This window comes from Felis catus, chromosome B2, assembly GCF_018350175.1.
Source record: "Felis catus isolate Fca126 chromosome B2, F.catus_Fca126_mat1.0, whole genome shotgun sequence".
Lineage (NCBI taxonomy): Eukaryota > Metazoa > Chordata > Mammalia > Carnivora > Felidae > Felis > Felis catus.
Genome location: NC_058372.1, coordinates 75545682 through 75570386, shown reverse-complemented (window position 1 = coordinate 75570386; position 24705 = coordinate 75545682). Strand labels below are relative to the sequence as shown.

General features: G+C 39.4%; 1 pseudogene; it reads right to left on the bottom strand.

The window, feature by feature from the left end:
- Positions 1-1914: 1914 nt before the first annotated feature.
- On the bottom strand, positions 1915-22765 carry LOC101087483 (annotated as a pseudogene).
- Positions 22766-24705: the final 1940 nt, after the last annotated feature.

Sequence of the window (24705 nt, the reverse complement as noted above, 5' to 3'; positions counted from 1 at the left end):
TCACATTTTAGTCATCACAAAGCCCCATGAGGTAGGCATCACTATCCCCACTCTACATAAGGGGAAACTGAACACTCACACAAGGATACCAGCTGGTGAGTAGAAGGTTCCAGCTACAGACTGGTTCTTCTGACTAGAAAGCCAGGGATGGCGATGCTCATCATGGGCTCTCTTGTGCTGACATATACCCTCTCTACCTCCCTGTCTCAGGGTCTCCCTTGGAGCGGGTGCCTCTGGGAAGGACAGTGTGGGAGCCTGTCTGTGGAAGCCAAGTCATTTCATGGAGACCAGAGTGGGTGGAGGATGTGTTCCTGGCCTCCTCATTTAAAACTTGGAACACATTTTTCCATGGAAAAAATATTAGGCAGAGAGAATCCATTTTTGTAACGTATGCAAAAGCACTTTGCAAACCATCAAGGAGTATGTAATATGCCTAAAAGGAGTTACTACTCTGCAGTGCATTTGCACTGTAATTCCGACACTTTGTGGATTAAATAGCCTGTTGTGAAGCAGAATTTAACCGCTAACTGTTATGCTGACTGTCTCAAAGGAAAAATACATTCCAATGGCCAAACAACTGACTTACAACAGACATTTGGAACCCAACCCATTCATAAACTGAGAACTGCCTGGATTAACATGAAGAGGACACATCATCACCATCTTCATCAAGTATTATTTATTAAGGGCAGTGCATGGGGTGAAGGCTTCAGCGTAAAGGAAAAAAAGAAGGGAAGTGTTAATCTAATTTTTAATGGCTGCAATTCCACGTCCTGGTTGTGAATGAACTCAAGCTGTTCCAAAACATCCCACTCATCTTTCTTTTTACTTCCTTCCCCTCAATTTAGCACTTATCTTTTACTCTCCTTTCTTTTTATTTTCCCCTTGCCATTCCATTTTTTTTTGTCTCTCTTCCACATCTATTCAACATTTGTTCTTGCACTAAACAAACTCTTTGCAAGGGCTAACTATATTCTCAGACTCTGTCGTAGAGTCTAGAAATACCAAGATGAGCAAAATGCAGTTCTCAGCACACTCCCGACCTGATAGTCAGAGAGGGGAACCTGAAAACAAACCAGATCCTGTCCTGAAAAATACAGAGGGACACAGAGTGAGTAGAAAGGGTGTTTTCTAGGCAGAAGTTAAAGGAGCAATGCCATTTCCTTTTTCGCTCATCTCACACCTGCATGCCCTTTTCCTCCCTTTCTTGGTCCACACCGGTGTCCACCTTCATCACTCCTCTTCATTACTTCTCTTTGCTACTACTCTGCAATTGTCCTAACCAGTCTCCTTGCCTCTGTCCCTCCCCACTGTAATCCAACGAATATATTGCTGCCAGATGAATGTTCCTTTGGAATGGCTCCAATTATACAGTGCCCCCTAATTATCTCATTGATACTTCTTGCTCTCAGAATTTTATGATAATTCCTAGCATTGCATTTGGAGGCCTTCCTTGGCCTCATCCCTACACAGAGCTCCCTCATTAGTTAGTCAAGTGGAAATGCATACTATTCCCCAAATCACTTCCTTCCTTAACACTATTCCGTCTTCCTTCCTCTACAGTGCTTCTCATACCACGTAGACTGAAATTCTATGCATCCTATAATACTCCTCTCCAAGGCCATCGGCAGAGCTTTCCTTATACCCCCAGCTGTGGATCTTTTATTGCTTATTTGGAGGAAGGGACCAGTGTTTGCTGAGCATCTTTCATATATCAGGCCCAGTGCTGGGCACTTTTCATATATTAACCTGTTTACTGTTCATCACATCTCTGTGAAGCCTGTTGGTTTCCCACTTTCAGATAAGGAAACCTAGGTTCTGAGACGTAAAGTGTACTCTAGGTAAGGAAATGGCAGAGCCAGAATTTGAAGCCATACACCCGTGGACCGTGAAGGCCATGTTTATCTCTTTCCATCAAGCCTCGTTGCTTCCTTCATTATTTCTCTTGCAGCAACAGACTTGAAAAGTGGTACGTGCATTCCTCAATACCTCCATAATATTGTGGATACTTTTCTCTCGAAAACATCTTTGCCTATTAGACTGCCTCCCACCATGACTGGAATTGTAGAAACTTTCAAGTAATGTGACATTCATGTGAAAGTGCCGCACTGGCATGACATTGCGGGATTCAGTCAACAAGACATAGGCAACTTAACTCATCAGCAAACAACCAATAGAATCACATGTCCACAGATATATTAATACAAAGAATCAGATATGGAGTTCTCACTGGTGCAATTCTCTAAAGAGATTCTGAATAGAACAAAACCTAGAGATACTGGCCTTTGGTGTTTGCATCTGGCAAAGTTTGAGGATAGGATAATGAGTGTCAGCAAATACCGAAAATGCTTTGTTTATTTGCTTAGATATTCAAAGTGAGCCATTTGCCAAATTTGTGGACCCAAGGACAAGACTGAGACACAAACAAATGTTTCTTCTCAGCCAGTAATAGCTTCTAATACCATCTGGAAACCTACACCAGTTAAGAAAGAAACAAATATGCCTTTTTTTTGCTTTCCTTCTAAGACCTCAAAGCTTGTAAATTTGGGGTCTGTTGGGGAGGGAAAAGAAGAGAGTTCCAAAAATGGAGGCCCTCCAGAAACTCGAGCCCCCTGGCAACCAAGACTTCAGATTGCAGAAGCAATCAGAGAGCATGTTCACGCTGATCTCAGTGGCTCAGGAACAAAATAGAGGTTGCTGCTATCTCTGTTCACACTGAAAGAGCTTCCCTGTGACCCAGTTTAGAGTTTAGTCCAACTCCGTAAATTACTAAGATATTTTTCTTGATACCATGAAAGTGCACCCTCATTTCTCTATTGTCACAAAAGCATGTTGTTGAAACACTTAAAATATCTTGGCACACTTTAAAAGTGCTTTTTACAAAAGAGACATGAAATTAATGGTGCATTTCAGTCAACACGTCCTTTGCAGTGCTTTCTTTCCCCTTCCTCAAAGCCACGGAATAAAACAAAGTGGGTCCAAACAAGACCTCTGAACATTTCTGTGATGGGAATAACATCTGGGTAGTCAGGAATGGGAATCAATGTTGCAATCTCCTCTCCTACCCTAATGTACACGTGAACAGCATTAAGCTGGTTTTATCATTAGATTTCACTTTTCAGTGAAGTTTTAATTACCAACCCTTATAATGTCGTTTCTGGGAGGGGGTCTTGCAGTTTACCTCCTATTTTCTTGCTTCCCAAATCTTTCTCTTGCTGTGTTCCAGCCTACTCTGTTTCCTGCCCCCATTCAGAAAGCTTCAGATCCAATGTGATTGCTCACCATTCCATCACCATCATTTTTTTTTTTTTTGAACAGTGTATTATCCTAACCACACAACAGTTTCCAGCCATCAGGCACATAATCTTAGCTGCACATTAGCCTGGAAATGGGCTTTTCCCCCCTTTGGTTATCTTATCCATAACATGTGCAACTATTACCTCATTCACCCTTGTGCTGGTTCCAGAGATTAACCCCAAAACTGTCATGATAAACGCACAATTTAAAAAATAGTCAGTTTCCTCAAACTTCTTGTCAGTCTTGTTTTATATTTCATCCCCTGTTATGACATGGCTACTAGAACTTGCCATCTTTTATACTGTCTGGTTTCCAAACATTAGAGCCAAGTATGATGTCATATGGTCTAGTAGCATAACACTTATCTAAAGGAAAAAGCACATCCAGAGCCTTTCCCAATGTTTTTATTTGTTCTAATAACACACAGAGCCCGTTAGAAAACATATTTTTAAAGGAAACCAATGAGACAAGCTTTAACCTTTAACCATGAAAAAGATTCCTTAAAATTTCAAAGGAAAGACAAATTCTATCCCTTAGACACATTAGGCTTTGACTGGCAGAGGCTTTTTCATCCGCATTCAATATTAGCAAGATCACTCCGCTAGTCAGGCTGCAATTTTGTCATAAGCACTGTGCAGGCATTATGGAAAATGTTAAGAAGTGTTCATGTCCAAACCAATTTAATATTGATTCTTTTTTAAGAAGGAAAATAAAACAACAACCAAGGTTCTCCCATTTTCTAATTAGCACCAGTGGCGTCATATTTAAATGCCATAAAGGGAAGATGGTGTCATGGGAAACAGAAGGCGTGGACCTAGGAACATGAGATGGGGCAAGTCTCTTATGTTTCCTCATTTATTAGAGATAATCTGTTCTATCTCTAAGTGCTTGAGGAAGAGCAAACAAATAATGCATGCAAACACACTTTAAAACTATAAAGTACTATACAAACATATGGTGTCATCTCGGTCAATTTTCAGTCCCCACTCTTAATTTTTAAAACTATTGGAGTTGGCGCCCTGCATGCCATTTGCACTATGTACACCCTTCTCTCCGAGCATTGACCACACAGCAGTATGATCATATCTACTTGATTGTTCCCCCTACACGCTTGCAAGCTCCCTCAATTCATCTTTATAGCTCTGCTGCCAAGGACAACCTTGGGTCATGTCTGTTGATTGATTTACTTGCTAAGTGAGTACCTATATAAGGGCTCCAATTTTTATTAATTCATTTCTCATTTTCTCTGTTTTCATTAAAGCCTGAAGCTCTTGTCTTTGCCTCATTTTTTTACTGTCTATACAGAATGTTCATTTTTGTTCCACCTCCCCAAACTGCCTCTAGTGTTACTTTTCTGTGGAGGAAGCACCACGGGGGGGGGGGGGGTGGAGGGAAGTAAACCTAAGAACCTGGGGATGAAGAACAAACATCTTCTAGTAGCAAAATTCCAAAATAGGAATCCAAAGTTGCAGACTACAGATACCTAACTTAGAGAGAAGGGAGTGGCTCTGGGGTGTGGACTTCACCGTAGCTGATTACGGGTGTTGATATGGCTGAAGAAAGGATATGTCAGTCAGAAGAAGACAGTTATCACCAATGGATACATGGAAAAGAGAACCAGAAAGATGGATATTGACAGAATGACTACAGCATTGTTGGAGAGAGAGGAAAGATACCCTCCAGTGGAGGGGGCCGCATCACACTTGGGTGAGGCAGTGAGAAGCACAAAAGTGTGAGATCCAAAATCACCTCAGGCTAAATCCCAACTCTATCATTTACCAGCTGTGTGATCTTTAAAAAATTTTTTTTTCAAAATGTTTTCCAGTTTTACTGGGCATATTTACATGCACAATGTATTTAAACAATGGGTTTTACAATACATAGTTATATCACTTGGTTTACAACCAAATATACTGTGAGTGTTCTCTCTTTTACAACAGTTAAAATACTTGCAAGGTACGGAGAAAACCTAATTTATTAAGCTCCCTTGTTGGGGAAATTTAGATAGAATTTTTTTTTTCCAAAGACACTTCAATCTCTTTGCCACGCATTGAGAAGAAAGGGGTGTCCTTGTCTTCTATAGCTTTCTATAGATGATAGAAACTTGCCTTCCAACTTAGCTTTTCAATTTGCTTCTCAGACCCATCTAATCATCAACCAGGTAATCCATTTGGTTTGCCCAATTTCTTCCCCATTTGCTTCCTCTTTTCTAGTATCCCTGGTACACAGGCGCACTTCCAATACTTCAGTGTCCTGTCCCTCACCTCTAATATCTGCCCCCTGCCCTCTCATCTGCTCCCTTTACAGAGGCTTCCTTTCCTTTCCTTTTAAAGATGAGTTCTTGATTGCTTTTGATCAACTCTCTACCCAAAGCTTTAGCCTCAATTCCATGTTAGGAGCAGCCTTTAATGATCTGAAGATAGAGTTCACTTGTTTAAAGGAAAATAAGAAGAAAAAACCCTTGGTAGAGATACATGTATTAAGAAACATAGAACTTGGTCACAATGTAGATATGGCTGACTTTTTAAAAAAAAAAAGTTTTTTGGAGAGGGCAGGCAGAGTTTGTACTTTAAGAAATGATAGGGAAATGTTAGGGACCATGATGAAAATCTGTCCACTATTGCGAGGCAACTAACAAATGATTATCTCCCAGTTAGGGAATTGGAGTGACAGCCTTTACAGGTTATGAAATTGTATGACAAATATTGCATATGCAAGTGTTCTTTAACAGTAACTTTGAATTTAAAAAAAATTTTTTATGTTTATTTTTTTTTTAATTTTTTTTTAACGTTTATTTATTTTTTGAGACAGAGAGAGACAGAGCATGAACGGGGGAGGGGCAGAGAGAGAGGGAGACACAGTATCGGAAGCAGGCACCAGGCTCTGAGCCATCAGCCTAGAGCCGGACGCGGGGCTCGAACTCACGGACCGCGAGATCGTGACCTGAGCTGATGTCGGACGTTTAACCGACTGAGCCACCCAGGCGCCCCTTATGTTTATTTTTGAGAGAGAGACAGACAGAGCACAAGCAGGGGTGGGGCAGAGATAGAGGGAGACACAGAATCTGAAGCAGGCTCCAGGCTCTGAGCTGTCAGCACAGAGCCTGACTCAGGGCTCAAACTTATAAAATGCAAGATCACAACCTGAGCTGAAGTCGGACGCTTAACCGACTGAGCCACCCAGGCGCCCCAACAGTAACTTTGTATAGCAAGGCAGATGCCAGCTAGCAAAAAAGTGGTGCCCAAAGATGCTTATTAATTCTGGAGTCCTGGAAACCAGGAAGTGCTCATCCATCACATGGGCCTCACAGCCCGGTAGAAATGTCTGAGGAAAGCAGTGAAGTTGGCCGCACCAGCATTTACACATGGAACGTCTCTTGGAGAGCCAGGTGTCATGGGGCACAGACTCACAGTTGTCTTTGTGTGAATCGTACTCACAGTTCCAGCCACAGAAGGAGGGGGGCAGGCAAAGAAACACCCCAGCATGTAGGTTCCCCCATTCAGACAGCAGGTTTTCTTTAGCTCTTTACTGTCCTGGATTCCTATGGACAGCACAAATTGGAAAGACCAATGATGAATTGAAGGCTCCTCCTGGGACCAATTGCAGTCATCTCTTAAGGCTGGGTTCTCCCTGGAGGGACATGCAAGTTCACGGTGGCTCAATGCAGCAACGAATTCCAGTTCAAATGCTTTGGAATGGCCATGATGAAAATCACACTGCAAGAGAAATGCTCTTTCTGTGGTCCATGGCTCACTTTCCCCAGAAGGTCTTAGAGGAAGCAGGAGCCAGGATGTCCAGAGACAGGGGCTTATCACCAAGTTTTGTCCTAAGGAATGCTTTGAACTCAGCCAGGGACTCAGCCTTGCCTGGGACTCTCCTTCTCAACAGCTACTACCTGTGTGATCTTATGTAAGTCACCTAACTGCTCTGATCTTTGTATTTTCATACGTAAAATATGAAAAACAGAGTGTTTATATGGGCACAGAGTGTAAGTGTGTTGGTTGTTTGCCCTTGGTGGGAAATGCACCTCACTGCCCCTACTCAGCCTCACGAGAGGATTGTACCACATATCGCCAGCTCAGGAAAAGATCCAAATTCAAAATTCGAAGTAGGGTTTCTACTATATATCATCAGTAGCTATTTATTTATTTATTTATTTATTTATTTATTTATTTAAAGTGTATTTATTTTTAGAGAGATAGAGAGACCAGGAGCAGGGGAGGGGCAGAGAGAATCCCATGCAGGCTCCGTACTGTCAGTGCAGAGCCCCACGCAGGGCTCCAACTTATGAAACTCTGAGATCATGACCTAAGCCAAAATCAAAAGTTGGATGCTCAGCTGACTGAGTCACCCAGGCACCCTTCAGTAGCTATTTATAAATGATGTCTGAATCATTCAACATATGTTGTATAGAAACATCAATGAATATGTTTCATTTCCAGCTAAGAAATAGCTGAAGGGTTCTATGCCAGTGATAGACTTACTTTATGTATTATTTGCAGAATTTTTATGTTATGTTTTTCACATGAAAAAGAAGTAGACATCCCCATATTGACACACAAAACCTTCTGCATACAAAAAGAATAATAGCATTATCTGTGAGGAAATATTTATTTATTTATTTATTTATTTATTTATTTATTTATATGTGAGAGACAGAGAGAGAGCGGGGGAAAGGGGCAGAGGGAGAAAGGAAGGGAATACCAAGCAGGCTTCACACTCAGCGTGGCACCCAATGCAGGGCTGGATCCCACAACCAGGTTCAGAATCTGACACAAAATCAAGAGTCGGACAGTCAACCTACTGTGCTACCTGGGCAAGCCAGAGGAAACATTTTTTAAAAAGAAATTATTTATATGTGTTTCTTATTGTTATGTTGTTGCTTTCGTCACCTTGGAATCTGACTGACAGAAAGAAAGGAATGTTAGCGGGATTTTCATGTATCTGTCTCCCACTTTGTGGGCTCTACGCCTTGTGCAGACTCTGGTGAATGCTACAGCCCTTTCTCCCACAATTAACAGACACAAAATTTTGCTTTCATTTTCATCAGCTTATGGACCTACACAACCAGGGTCAAGAACTCTGGGTCAATCTATAAGATTTCTGGTCATGGTGGGCTCATGATCTCAACTGCAAGGGAGCCAGAGTCACATGACTTAGCTTATTTGCGTTTGCCAGATTTAACTTGTAGATAACTACATTAATCTCCACCTTGTAAAAGAGGGAAAACTAGGCACTCAATCCATGAGCTGATTCCTCCTAAGAAAGACGGTTGGGAGCACAAACCTTATGGTGCTCACAAAATTGGAAAATTATGTAAGCTAGCAAGAGCCATATCAACAGTGTGCACATTTGTATTCACAAAAGAATATAAAGAATACCGCTAATGTATGTTTTATTATATTTGGTCATTTTAATCCTCCAAATTGAGAGAAAGCCCCGTAATATAAAAATAATACTCCTACACGGGCAATTATTGAAATTGTATGTCTATATGACTTGAACATGAAGAGCCTGGGATATGCAGGTTTTTCTCTCCAACCCACTGCCATAGGAACAGTGTGATGCTTTCCACGCTGGTCCCTGCTTGTAGTCTCTTATCTTACAAGTAGCTGAGTCTAAAGAGATAGAGTCAAAACTAGAAAGAAGAATATTTCTGAGAGTATGGATTTTTCCTTCCTGCCAAGCATTCTATTCTCATACACCCTTGTGACCCTATGGAAATGGGAACCATAAAAATATTTTCTGGCTTGGAGGTTAATCTATAGTTCACTTTCTCCAATGTGCTCCACCAAAGACCAGATGGGATACTAAAATGAACTAGGTTCTGACTACAAAGCACCCTTGTAGCCTGAGGCAGGGGAAGGCATTACAAATATGTATGTTATGTGGAAGTCCCAGCGGGATTTCCACAAAGAGCCTGTCTGAAGGCGCATGTCCACTCTGGGAAGCAAACCACTCTGAAATTCCCAATTCATTCTGAGCACTGACCCTGCAGCATGGGTACGGAGGCCAATTGGAACCATGTGTATGGGCTACCGCTCTGGACAGACCGCAGTGCCCTTGCCACACTGACTTCAGATCGTGGCCCCAGAGCCTTCCCAGTCACACAATCATAGGCAACCTCTCTAAAGGTGTTGATTTAGGCTTCCAGAAAAAGCGTAGCTCTTGTGACGGAGAAGCACAAGCTTTGGCATCATTCAGTTCTGGGCTGAATTCTGGCTCTACCAGCTATAGAGTGCTATATTCTGGGGGAAGCAACTCAGTTGCTGAACTTCCTCTGTCCTCATGTGTATGCAAAAAGAATAACTATGCCCATCTTGCAGGATATTATAGATACTGAGTAAGAGAATAGAGTAGTATAGGCAAGCAAGCTAGAAACTGCTTAAGAGCTCTAAATTCTGTCTGCTTCAGTTTCTTCCTCTGCAAAGTGAAATAACAAAATACTTACCTAATCAGATTCCTGGTAAGGATTCAGGGAGTTAATATACTTAAAGGGCTTTAGCTAGAGTTTGACACATATTAAATGCCCAATAAATGCTCACATTATTGGATAATGTACATAGAATACTTAGAAGTATGCTATGGTTAGGTGGGAGATCAAAAATGGCAATATTATCTTTTTATTTTTCTCCCTAAACATAGTATGAAGGGAAACTAATGTTTATTTCTCTTGTCCTACAGACAAATTCAGTATGTTAAGTGTCCTCAAAACCATCTCTTTTAAAATGCCTAAAACTTTGTATACCATATCCAGATTGTCTCTACCAAACTCAGTCTGTGTCAACTCCCCAAATTTTCTGAGAACATCAAGCATAGGCTAAAAAATGTATTTGGTGAAAGCTAAAGAAAAATGCACAAGGAGAGAAGGTTGGCCCTGGATTAAAGATGTGTGACAGAAGAATTTGGTAACCTCTACCAAAAATACTATGGTACTTCTTGTAAATCTCAGGAAAAAAAAAAATGTTTTCCAAAAAAAAAAAATCCTTTTTCAAGTGGCCAAACGAAAGATTTGTATAGTACTTACTCAAAACAGCAATTTTCATTCCGCAGCCAGGATACTTTAAAGAGGAGAAAGACCAATTGTATGTACTGCCGGGAAAATGATTCCAGGTGCAACGAGCCCTCAAGATTTATATAACTCAGCTCTTAATTTATTTCCTTTAATCCACACAATATTTCCCAGCTTCTCAATTGTCAGCCACATGTTTCTCAATAAAGACCATGGTGGCACCAAACTTCCAAGTTAGATGCTATGATTGTGTTTCCTGAGTGCCCAATATAAAATGTAGTTAGTGTTTTTAATAATCATTTCTCTTACAGTATTTCCAGCAAAAGTCTGTGTGTAGTGCCAAACCTTGGTCTTCTGCATGGAACCGGTCAGTCTGCGTGTAGTTGACTAGAAAGCCGGGTTTTCAAACTCTGGTGTTAATTTCAGTCACCATGTTTTAGACCGCAGTAAGGAGCAGGGTTAGAATTGATAAAGAGCTATCTCATGGGTATGATGCATGAGGAGAAAGTAGCTAATTAGAATAGAAATCCATTGTAATCTCAAAATAGAGGCTTGCTTTGAAAAAAAATGCAACATAGGCATATTATCCAATAAGCAATGAGCTCCTATTGTCTATCTAAGAAGGAAAAGCAATATAAATCTGTGTAGATAACACAAAAGGTCTATAATATAATAAGTTTCAGTGAACAGAAATTCAAACTCATTTATCAAAAATTAATTTTTGAGAGAAATAAACTTTTACCTATCAGAAGTTCTATTTTTACATTTGCCCTGTTTGTCCTTCTTTACATGCAAGAACAATTTCTTGCAGCCAATTAAGTAGAGATGATTATGCAAACAGATAGAAAAATTACTGTTACATTTGTTTTACATTAGATTCATACAAAATAAACTACGTGAAATTGAAAGTTCAACCCTTTCCTCTAAGGGGTCTAAATAAGAATTCATTAGATTGGGAAGGTAATTTGTGAAAGTTTTATGTGAACAACAATGACATAAATTCTTTCTTTTAATATTCAGCATGAATTTGTAACATCCTTCCTTCCACTAACAAAACCTATTGTACACCATCAGTTACCATTGAAAATTCCAGAAGAAGCTTTTGTTACCTTGTTTAGAGCCTCTGGAAAGATAAGCAGTAGTCATTTCTCATCCTGTGACTTGTGATAATTGATGGAACGTTCAAATGAGCAACTTTTCATACGCAATGTATACAGTGTTCATGTCAACATCAGGCAGAACAAACATGGCTTATGAACAGAGGTTAAATGACAGATAAATCATCTCATGAGTAACACACATAAAACTCTTGACTCTTCATGTCTATTAGTGCTTTGGTGCTGTCTTTATCTTCACTACAGCCAGCATCCTTCTTTTTCTTTTTAATATGATTCCCAGCGTTTTGATGTCATATGTTTTGTCTTATTCAACCATTTGGAGTACAGGTGTGCCACTGTGTTTTTGATGGAGTGTTGCTATTCCAGAAAGCCCCATCCAAAACACAACCCCACACATGTAATCCAAACCCGAAGATGAGTCAGCCATTGAGACTTTGCTCCAGTTCTTAAGAGAACTCCTCACATAGTTGGACACAATGTAGAATTAGTAACACACACAATAGTTAGGGAATAATCCTGAGCTTTAAAAGACCTCAATATTCCTCTATGAATTTTCAAGGGAAAAAAATTTGTTTTTCAGTTCTGTGTCCATGCTACTAGAATTACAGTCAATGTTTTTAGACTGTAGAAGTCTTTCCTTAGCGAGAAAAACCCCATATGCATGCATTCCTTATACCACCTCAAAAATTCCTTATACCACCACAATACTGATTAAATGATTTTCCGAATCAGAATGAGGAGCTTGAGCTCCACTTGCAGTACAAATATTTCCTAAAGTGCTGGCCATCAGTCTATTGATCCTGACCAAATTCTGATTTCTTTGAAAGTGTTTCAGCTTCTTATCACATTAAGGAAATGAACATTTTTGAAAAGCTTGCAACAACAAAGAGAACAGCCTGGTCTTTAGGCTTAATCTGGGTATTATTTTCAAGACACATTTTGGAGAGAGTCTTTGAGTGTTCTGCTGGAGGCTGGTCTCTGCCAGTGTTTATTTCTTGTACTGATGCAGTTCAGAGGTGATTAGTGAAAAAGATGCTGAAAGAAAGGGAATAAACGAGAGGACAGGTGTCATATTCTTTGTGTTCTCTTTCAGAGCTTGCACAGACGATTCCATGGTGGCAAATTTGGCACTATGTGGGTGGCTGCGTGACTTCAAATGCTCAGCTGCTCTGGCTCCCAGGGCACTGACAGACTGTCTCCTCCACTTTGGAACCCCCAGATGATGAGTCTCTGACCCTTTAAACAAAAAGCCTGAGCACCATATGGTGATTTTTTTTAAAGTGCTATCTAAAGATACAAGGACTTTATGAACAGCGTTTGGACATCACTCCACTGCATGGTGTCGGTTCATTCTACTGTTTCTGTTGTTAGAAACCACCTTCCAGTCTTTATCCTATAATAGAAGTATCGCCAGAGACTAACAGAAGTTTAAAGTTGGAACTTATAAACCATCTAGCCTAAACTTCTAGAGGATTAAAGAAAGAACATGTGGAAAACACTTTGCAAACTGAAAAATTCCCCCTAAATGTATTTTGTTTTGAAGATGGGAAAACAAAGGACTAGAAAGTTATGACTTACCTATAATTCCTAAGGCTGAGAGGTAACTGCATAATCAATTTTAACATTGTCATGCAAACTTTTAATACGAAGTTCATATAAAGTTTAAAATTAGGCCATGGGTCCCATGACTTCTTTTTTGAATGTATATTTTAAATGAGGAATTCGGGATTTTTTAGTGCAAATCTTATAAGCAATACACGAAACTTCAAACAAAGTAGTTGTCAACTGCAGCCAGAACTCTTCTGTATAGGTGAGCATACAATTTGGCCTAAGGAAAGTGCAAATCAGGAACCAATGTTATATGTTTCACAGGACAGACAGACGCGCTTGGTCAAAGTGTTTTCTTTGGGTAAAAATAAGAGTATGATATAAAAAGTTGTATCATATTTTAATACCAGAAGTCTCCCAATGCCTTAGTGTAGGAGTACTGCAATCCACAAAGCAGAAAGGTATAGGCGGCCATCTAGAGGGGTCATCAGGTCTCCGAGTCTGATGCCAAGGACGCCTAAACTAACAGAGCCACAGTGGGACTGAGAAGCAAGTTCGTACATGGCATCACATAGCGGGGGCACAAGAAAGAGGCAGAACTGAGCTCAGACCAAACAGTTGATCTCAGGCCTGGTTCTGGATGCCATGGTGACAGGGAAACCAGGAGGATCTTTACCTCTATGCTTAGGGGCCATCAGTGGGGCTCTCAGGTTTGAAAGAATGGAGTTGAAGTAACGGTTTGTTTACTTCAGGATCCCCCATAGCATCCATTCTGAGGCCATACACAAAAGACCTGCGTGTCCACAGAGAACAGCTTCACAGAGACTTGGCTAAGAGGCAGAATCTGGTGGAATGATGGTCCCTGCTGGGATCTTGGCTGAGCCTACCGTCCTGTTTCCTCATCCTCTCATATAACCCGAATGCCTCCCAGCTCTCTGCACAGACTGTAGGATTCCCTGGCCCCAACGTGCTCCAGTTCCTCCACTAAAACCCCCTCCCACATTTGCCACGCTTCCTTGCAGCTGCCCACACGGTGGCAAAGAAGACTCAGGGTATTGCTGAAGAGAGAGGTTGAGAAATTCAAAGAGGAAAAGGAAGGAAATGTAGCAGGGTTAACTTTACTCATGGCTAAGATTCAAATTAAATGCCTTGTTATAATCTGACCTTCCTTTAGCTTCTTCAGTTTTAACAGGGACGTCAGCAATAGGAGGAAATGGGCAAGAACTGGAGTGATTTTCAAGTTATCAAATGAATGTGACATGCAAGACAATCCCTCCATCTTAAACAGTGAGATTGAAGTACAGGGCACGTTCGTGATTTCCCAAGTCTGAAAGATGCCAGATGTCCACTATCTTGTATTTCAGTACTCAGCCCCTTTTATTTGTTTTCTTTCATGAAGTGGTGACGCTGGGGACGGGGACGCCTAACGTTGCTTATTCAGTAGCCCTGTCAAAGCTACTGATGACAACTGTCAGCACATCGACCCCCCATCCCACCCCTCTCTGGTCAGACTCTGCCTCCTGTTCTCCAGGCTAAAATCTGGCAGACCCAGGAATCCAGTGGTAGAACTGCGATAGACTTTATTTCTCAACTCCCCCCAAGGGAAGAACCTCTACCCACACTTACTCCCGCCATCCGCTTCCATTTTAGTAACTGAGCGAAAGGACCGCATTAAATTACTCCAATATCAAATTAGAAAACTTGAAACAAATATCCACTTTTATAACTAAAATATTGCCCAATTTACCTTCTAAGCTCATAAGAGGGATGAAAAATGGTTAACATAGAGCACAAACACTACCAGAGAGCGAATATCTCTCTCAGTGTGGTGCTTAGGATAAACATACATTCACATACTGTTTATTATACTTCAAAAATTAAAAAAAAAGTTTAGTGTGGGGAAAATTTTTCTAGCTGTATTTAGAGAGTGACCTGAGATGTGGGAAAGTTGTCTAGTGCTTATGTTATTTTTTTCACCCACTTTTGAATTCTTTGAGGCTACATTTCCCCTGAGTTGAGCAGAGATTGCCACCCACCTTGGCTCTTCCTGCCTCTGCCCTGACAGAACCTCTTTGTTGTTTTATCTAATCAGATTCAGAGGCCCTGCTATGGTTGGCTCGCTTGGATTTTTCAAGGAGGTTATATTTCTCATTTCCCAGGCTTCAGAAGAACTAAAAATAACTGGGTGAAAATCTGAAAGGCAAAACTGCTCTGTCTGCCAGCATTGTAAGGAGATAGGATCAGCCAGCCTTCACCAAAAGAGAGCATCTCTGTCCTGTGATGATTAAAGCAAACTTCTGTCTCATACCAGTTTGGTAGCTAGAGCCTCCGCTTGGTTTGATGTCTCTATTTAATAAATGTGTTTTTCCTTATTTGCCACCTAAAACTATCCATCTGAACACCTATGCTTCCGTGACCATCTTAAAAGTAAAATTGCTTGGCCTTCACGTTGGTGCATGTAATATTTAAAAACAGAACACAACAAAACAAAACAACTAGTTGAGTAAATTTAAAGTGGCACCAGTAGAAGATGTTTTATCCGAATGGCCCCTCCCACCATTGGTATACTTGCGGCTACTTTCTGAAATTTAGTCTCATGCTAGTTTTTTTTTTTGCCACTCAATGTAGACTTTCCTCCAGCAGCCTGAAGAGTATAGGGCCCTAAGATTCATTATGAAGGATTTACTAATCAAGACAACTAGTCCTCTCTTTTCAAGAGGCTTTGCTGGCAGCAATATCCATCTCCATGTTTTCAAAAGCCGGATTATGCCCATGAAACATGGGTGAGGGAACATCTGTCATACATGAAAGATAAAATATATCTGGCGTTGCCTTTTCATGTTTTATTTTTTAGAGCCATAAAAAATTAAGAGACTAAGTCAGGGAAAAAGTTCAAAAAAAGGAGTTTGTACCATTAACTCTGCTAGGGCGTCAGAGGAGATATAGGATTTCAGTTCTGAACTTACAAATATGTGAAACTAGAGATTATGAAAATAAATATTTAGCCATATTCCTAGTTGTCTTTTTGTAGAGGTTAACAGTTTCATACTGAATTAAAAGCAAACAAACAGTGGTGAATTAAGAACTTTGTTCAAACTCCTCTCTTTGTCATGTTCGCAGTGATAACTCCTCCTTATAAAGCTAAGCAATAAAAAAAGATAAAGACTTTCTAAGATAACACTAAAAAATGACATTATTATTGGAAAGCATTTCCATGCGACACTGAAATTTTAATAAGTAATTCATCTTAGATATAACACATGAATATATATCACACATAAATGTAAATAACTGAGTTCAATCATCAGGTTTACCAGACAAATTGTTTCATATATCTGAGCCAAGTCCCAGTTAAGAAGTTCGAATAATAAAATTGATTTAAGTGTCAGACCGTCAGCCTATGGGAACAGGAAGGGTATCATTCCCAATGTCTTTTGTGTTTTTCCTACTGAACACAAAAATGGTGGGCAGAGATTCCGGGTTCTCTATGTGGTTTTTGCAAAAATTTTTTAAAATTCTGACCACTGTTAAGCCCTGCCAGGGCAAGGATCATCTCTACCTTATTCACAGCTCTTCTGCAGAGCCTATCAGTCACAAAATATTTGTTGAATAAATGAACAAAAGAATGAATGTATGAACTACCTGGATGGAAATGGTCTCATTTCCAGTGATAGATTTTACATGAGAAATATAGGAAACATTCAAAACTTTTTGGAAGCATAGATGATAACATTTTACCGTCCCTCTCTAAAACATTATTCCAATCTAAAGCTTTGCAAACAAGGAAATAGAAAATTTAAGCCATTATCTGAAAAACTGAAGCCTTCTGTTACTAAATAGTTATTCCATGCAAGGCTTTGTTTAAGAGAAAGAAAGGATGAATGGATTAGCAAGGAGCAGGAAATCTCTTTGAGGAACTTTCTGTGTCTGATATAAAATGAGACGAAGAGAAGAACATATGGTGCAAAAAGGTCACAAACAAACTGACAAAATACTATTTTACAAAATGAAAATGGTCAACATCTGCATGATTTTGCCTGTCCAATAGCCCTTGTGCTTATTTTCATTCCAAAATCTTGTTTTGCTGAAAATGCCTTTTTAAAGCATAAAAGTTCATTTCAAACCATGTTGTTCCAACAATCGTGCCTGTTCCAAAAATTTGTTCAGAGTCAAAAGCCACAAATGCTTTGGTACAATATGTCTATAGGTCCACCCTTGCTCACAGATTGTTATTTGGGAATATCTTGAAAATATTTATGCAGTTCAAGTCAATTTGAAGTGGGATCTTGTACACACAAAGTTTAAAAAAAACCACTTGATCTCCAGAATAAAGAGAAGATATAGTTCCTCATCCATATTAAATGATTTCACATACTTGACATCTCTCTCACCTGTAAGTGCATAGCTCTCCTATAATACACATGTGCACACACGCAGGAAAGGTCAGTTTTGAATGAAAAGGACAAAACAGAACACAGTGGAAGCCCACTTCGAAAGGCATATACTAAGTACACCCATTTTAATTTTCTAGGTAAATAGATCAGACCCATTTTCATAATTATTTGCTAAGCACCTACCAGTGCCAAGTACATTACCAACACCATCTTGTGTCTTAACAACCCAGAGAGATAGGTATGGTGACAAAACCATCGTTCTTTCCCAAACTGTCCAATGATTTTTTAAGCTGTGTTCCATGTGTAGCAGGTCATTTTTGACTGGATATCGACGCATGTAGATACCCTCCACCTTTTCCCCGAACACATATGTATGCATATGCATATACACGCACAAGCACACCTTTACAAATATATGTTTGACTTCATTTATTCGCCTTTTTTTTTTAAATCAGGGTGAGGTTCGGTAAAAGAAGGTATAGATGGAAGGGATGGTATGGTGTCTGTTCCCCTCTGGACTAGTAGACAGGATTTACTCAAAAGGCAATGAGTATAGGCAGATGGAAATGTTCAAATGTGCTTTGGACTGTGCAAAAAGGCATATCAGAGTGTGGGAGAAAGGGCCCTTATATTCACCTGTGTGGGCACCCAACATTGTTCTGGCATCCAGGTTAGGGGGCTTTGAGAGTACCTGAGACTACGTTGGTGTGGACATCAGGTCTTCATGGAGGCAGTGGCAGTGTGTAGCTCCTCCACACGGTATTGCAAGCAGCTACCAGGGCAGCAGAAGAGAAACAAGGCAAATCCACCTTAAGCACAGGTGAGGACTGGCAGACACTTTGGAGGGAGGCTGTGAGTCTTCTGTTATAGCTCCACACATGCATACGTACAGATGTATGTTACACCTGGAGCCTTTGGATTCTGAGGAGGTGTCCCAACGCTGTCTTGGGACTTCTGGCCTCTGTGCCTGTTTTGACCAGAGCCTCTTTATCTTCAAATGTTTTATAGATCGGGGTTCCGATCTATAGATCATACAGATGGCATATGTTCTTTGAAAAAGTATTCTGCTGCTTTTAAAATGTAAACTACAAAATTAAACCATAATGTACCTCGTTTCTAACTAAAACTGAGGTTGAACATCTTTCATAAGTTATGCAACAAAAAAGCTTGTCATGGATGAAAGAAGTTGTAAAGTAGCTTTGAGAGTAGTTGCTGTTGATAGTCTGAAGATACTTTCATTAGCCAGCTATTTAGCTATCTGTAACTCTCAAAGGTCCTTTAACTACTCTGAGCACCCAAAAGGTCATTCATACCTTTCCATCCCTCACTGTTCTGCTCCAGTTAAGTTCTGTATGTGCACCTGCCTACTGGGTAACTCCAATTATGCCTTAAATTCAGTAATTCGACATAACCAAAACCTCTTTGGTCTACTTAGTCAATGGCCCCATCACCCTTCTATCCATCCATTTTCCCAAGCTAAAAGCCTTAAAGCCTCATCAACTTCTCCCTCTACCCCAAAGTACAAGTCACCCAAACACATACATTTAGCTTCTGGAAAATCTTGCAAATCCTCTTTCCCTCTCTTTTTGTCATTGCACTTTTCTTTTAAAGCCTTCATTATCTCTTGCCTGACCATCACAATAGTTTTCCATCGGAACTCCTATCTCCATTCTTTTCTTTACCAATCACAACATCAACAACATAATTATTTTTTAAATGCAAACATGATCATATCATTCCCTTATTTTAAGCCTTTAATATGAAAAATATATTTAGCACAGCAGGAGATCCTTCACACTCTACCCTAACTTTCTCAACTCAAACATGAACACCATTGACCTAAATAGGGTCATTAGTTGCAAGAATTATGGCTGATAAAAAATTATGACAGGATATGTTGAGTAGCTCATAGAAACCTTGGGAAGATTAAAGAACCAGACTAGAAAAGGCAGGAAGAAAGAGAGACAAAGCAGAAAAACCACAGCCAAAAGCAGACTACAAAACCGAGGCAGCGGAGACTGTTACTACAGCCACCACAGGACAATGGTCCTGTGCTTTGTACCACTCTCTCTGGACACTGTCTCTGGACAGTGTGTGCGGCACTAGCCCCACAACCACGGCCCCTGGAAATGTCAACCCCGATGATGCTATTAACACCAGAAGGATTGTCCACTCAATGTATTTTTCTGCTTCCCTTCCTTGCTCCATCTGAGTGGCAGAGCCTAAGTTAAATAGCCATTCCTTGCCAAGAAAGGGGGAGGTGGTAAGAACTGCAAAAACAAGAGTCCGAGTTTTGAGCTTCATAGGGAGAGCCCGGCCGTAAAAAGTGAAATTAGATGTTGAACAACAAAAATCAACAGAGGTTCAATCTCTGCTTCAGCTACTCAGGATATGCAACATTTTCCAAAAGAGACAGTGCTATTCTCAATATTTGAAAGATGGCTCCTGTTTCTAATAAAGCAGCACGTATCTCCTTTATTAGAAAGGAGTTGGTGCTTCTGTAATTTGAGGTCACTATGCTTTATTGTAGCACTTCCCACAAGGTATTGTAATTATTTTACCACTTCACAAGTCAATGTCCCATGCCAACAGGGAGTTCCTCTTGGCAGGGACTATGTCTCCTATCTCTGTGCCTAGGCATTATGCTCAGGACAAATTATGTCCTCGGTAAAATTTGTTGAATAATTTTTGTGGCTTCCCTAGGAAGAATGTTTGGGGTCTACAGGTGACCCCTAAAAGACCCTGGCCTCCACTGTCAGTAGCAGAGGCACCATCTTCCTCTTGCCCAGTGACAGGAACTTAAAGTTTCTAGAACTTTCTTTACAAGACAATTGCAAACTGGGAGGCACTCCTGACATGAACAATGGCCATCAGTCTCATAATCAACACCTCTCAACTCTGCTCTCGGTCCCAACGTTTATTATGGTGTAGACTTTGGTATACTGCTAAGGTGTTACATTTGTACTCAAGCTTATTGCAATTGTTTTATTGCCATTTTAGTTATAAGCTGGATAATATAGCAATCGTGTGAAAAGCCTTCTATTATTTCATAGATGAAAGTTAAAGCAATTTCAAAAGTATTGAAATCCTGTTGGGTAGTACTCATTCACACTAAAATATATGTTGTCTTCTCTGTGCTATGAAGATAGTAAAAAGCCCATTGTCTCTACCTAGATTTCAGATTGCAAATGAGACAAAATTCTTCAAGCTCTTTAATGTCACGCAATATGTCAGCATAACAACATAAACTGATAATTTTCAGCATATCTTTATACGCTTATATTTATTTTTTAAATATATTTTGAAATGTATTTATTTTTTAATGTTTATTTATTTTGAGAGAGGGAGAGAGAGTGAGAAAGAGTGGGGGAGGGGCAGAGAGATACAGGGAATCCCAAGCAGGCTCAGAGCTGTCAGCCCATTGCAGGGCTCAAACCCACAAACCGTGAGATCATGACCTGAGCCAAAATCAAGAGTTGGACACTTAACTGACTGAGCCACCCAGGCACCCTTATAGTTATTAAATTTCTAAAGACAATAAATGTCATGCTAAGCATTCAATTTTTTGATCCATAACATAATGGAAGATAGCGTTCTTCATACTATTAGTATTAAATGCGAGGTAAAGTATTTGTGAACAATGTTCATTTGTTTGACAGATGAGATTTTTTACTTGGTATCCACTTAGAGGTTGGCATAAAAGCAACATGATTCTTCAATAAGCACCACTGTTAGTTATCAGCTGGATACCTGTTGGAGGTGCAGAGAACTATTGTCTCCCAGGTATTTAGGAGATAGTGGTCAAAAGACATGGTAATTATTCCTCCAACATGCACCACACTTGCTCAAAGGAAATCAAACTGAAATAGCTAATTGGAAAGAGAAATGATAGAATAGTTAAAATAAAAAAAATTGTGTGAGGAATAAATATACATAAATTCTGGGAGAAATGTAATTATTCTCTTGTAAGAGTCATGATATATTGTTTGTAATATATCTAAACATATTTTTTTCATTGTACAACTTAAAGCTTTCATCAGTGTGCCTGGGAAGGTTGGGCAGTCCAGCCGTCCTTTATTTTAATAAAATCTTTCAACTTGGCTTTTTAAAAGAACCTTTCTATTCCATTCAGTCTTGCTTGTATTCTGTCATATGTTCTGCCAGTTAAGGTGTGAGCAGTATTTTTATTAAGGTGTGTCTTTGTCCTTTCCTTACTTCTGTCTCTAAATTGCCTTCTCATCTTCACCTTGGGCCCCTGCATTTTGTCCAGTACTCTAAGAAATCAAAGAATATGTGAGTTTCCAGCCTTATGAAGAAAATATCTAGATTCACTGTGACCGACATAAAGGCACAACGATAGAAAGAAGTTTTGTTACAAGTCTCAATCAGCATATCTATCATTTCTGTTTTAATATTCATTTATTTTATTATTAAGGCATTATTACTTTGGACCCCTTCCACATGAAATCTTAATTATACATGTACAACTTCCCTTATCTTCATGTAAGCTATAAATGACCTTAAACGTTTGATTATTCAGCATTCTGTGGATTTTTTAAAATAGAAAACTCTCACATTACGAACTGCCCGTGGAATGGGGATAAACATGGGAAGTGGAGGCCTGTCAACAACTGTTTTTCAGAAAGTTAAAGTATTTCCTTTTCTGATTATAAATGTACTTTTAAATAGATATTAAACAGAGAACTTTAGTTTTATCTCTGATAATTTATTTCTATTCCAAAAAATCCCAATCAAAAAGTTTAAAAATATAAATAAAAGTAGTGAATACTTGCATGTTTCATTTATTACTTTGTATTTTCCCTTTTTCAAACTTCAAAAAAAATTGCACTCCCCATGCCTATAATTAGAAAAATATAATAAGATATAAAGAAAATTAGTCAAATATGTGCCCCAGCCCAGATAACCTTCATGTATAGCCTATGCATTTTTTCTACGATATATATATATATACACACACACACACACTTAACAAAATTCAAATTACATATTCTAAGTTTAATATTTAAAATTCTATCATATACTAAGGTTTCCATCTTTAAAAACCAGAGAAGTTTTCAAAAATTAGAAAGAAATAGAAAAGAAAATAGCTTTTTGTTCATGAAGAGTTGTCAGAACTGCAAATGTGAAACAAACTCAGATTAGCAGTATATTCTGGATGTGTTGTCCAGACCTTAAAAGACTATTGATCTGAGCCAAAAGTACACGATTCTCTTCTAATGTTCAGATGTTACTTTCTCGGTAGGCTGTCCCTAACTAGTTTCCATTCCTGTTCCTGCCTACACTGCCAGCACCCCTTCTCCACCAGTGTGATTCACAGGGCTGTGGGTCTGCTGCAGAGGGCCGGGAGTTCTTAGGCTTTCCAACTTAATCTCCATGATGGTAGACATCTCTGGTCATTGGTCTGCCATGTTCCTAGATGTTTTGCTTCAGAGTGTATTTGTGATGGCGACACTTCTAAGCTCTATAAAGGGTCTGCCTCTCATAGCTGAGACTCTCATGAGAGGTCTTCCCCTGAATCAGCCTATGGCTTTTTCTTAGATTTACATATAAAACTTATGTTTAAAAACCCAGGGTTAATGTTAATAATGTTAATATGTTAATATGTGACTACATCTTTATTTCTTACAGTGTGTGTTACACATTTTAAAATAAAAAATTCAATTTCAATTAAAATTAAATCAAATTTATCTTCTTTCAAAGAGTATCAAGAACTCAGAAACAACCTTGACATATGGAGGTCATAATGTCATGGATTCTATTCTACTTTTTAAGAAAAACAAAACATTAACACCTTTCTTCCTGGGGAGGAGGGACAGAACGGGGAGTATAGATCCTGCATCTTAACCTAGGTATTACAAGTAGCTTTCAGAGTAGGTGAACAGCCTAAATGTGTTTATTGTTGTAAGAGGAAGGAAATGAAACTGCTGGAGAAAGTTACTTTAAGTTACATTAATTTATGAGGAAAATGTGGCACAAATAGTAGAGCTTCCTGTGGCTTCTCAAAGACATTAGGGCAGGTAACTTATCCAGAAGGTTAGCACCAATGGTCATAGCTGTTCTAACTCTGAGGGACTCTATTCTTGAGCAGTAAGCAATTAATCAAGATTTTTTATTTGTTCTGAGCGCTTCAGAATTAAGATACAAAATGAAAGAATTTCCCAATTGATGCATTATTCGTTCAGATTAAAAGAAGCAACTTAGTCATCCATTCACTAGACCCTGGGAGGGTAGAGCACATACAGATTGGTGCTGAGCAGCTACTGAGCTGATAGAGGGGATTCTACAATTCCCACATCTCATTGTACTAACCCTAGACATGCGGCTACCATTGCTCTCATTGGGATTATAGAGAGTAAGAACAGATCACCACATTTATATTGGAATTGTAATTACTCCTGCCTAGAAGTACTATATTTGCCTACGCACAGGCCAAGGACAATCTCTCTACCTAATACCCAAGGATGGGCTAGAAGGTGGGGGTGGGGGGGAGGGAGGGCACGGGTAGACCATTAGCCCCATCCATGTGACAGCCATAGAAAAGCTTTAAGCGATAACTTAAACCAGCGGATAATAAAATGGGACCAAGAAATAAAGCCAATAGTTTCGATGACTAGCTATGGAATCTATCTGTGCAAAATATTTGTATAATACAAAAGTTAATAATGCAACACCCAACCTCAAGGAGTTTATGATACGCTAAGAGAAAGGAAAAAGAGGAAGAGTAGAAATTCAATAAATCGATTAAAATATAAAAACATAAGAAAAATATTTTCTATTTATGATACAAGCAAAAAAAGAACTCGATTCCAACTTGAAGTATCAGAATGTCACTGAAAGCTTGGCTGTAGGCATGAAATAAATCTTAATTGGATGTCCTTTTGCTCCTTATGCAAGTTTCCCAAAGTCAAGTAGATCATTTAATAAGGCATTAGTGTTATAGAGCTATTTCTATTCTCATTGTCCTTGATTATTAAGTGTGGAATAATGCAGGTGGTGGATTATTCCGAATTTTTCTTCCTTTGGCTTTTACCATGAGAACCAGTTCGTTGCTCATTAAAACCTGCTGCAGAGGCCAAACAAGGGAAGGGATGGAGATGAAATTCATTTTGGAACTTGTTAGAAGCATTGGTGAAAGATTTGGTGGAATTGTAGAAACAGTTTCTTCATATTTTCTTTCTCTTTCAAAGAAACCTTGTTTTCCATCCATGAGATTTATATGGTGACTAGAAAATGGCACGTGCATTTTGACTTTCTGAATAAGGGAATTCTTCAAAAAAGAACTTCAAGAAAAAAATCTCTCCCATTTCATATCAAC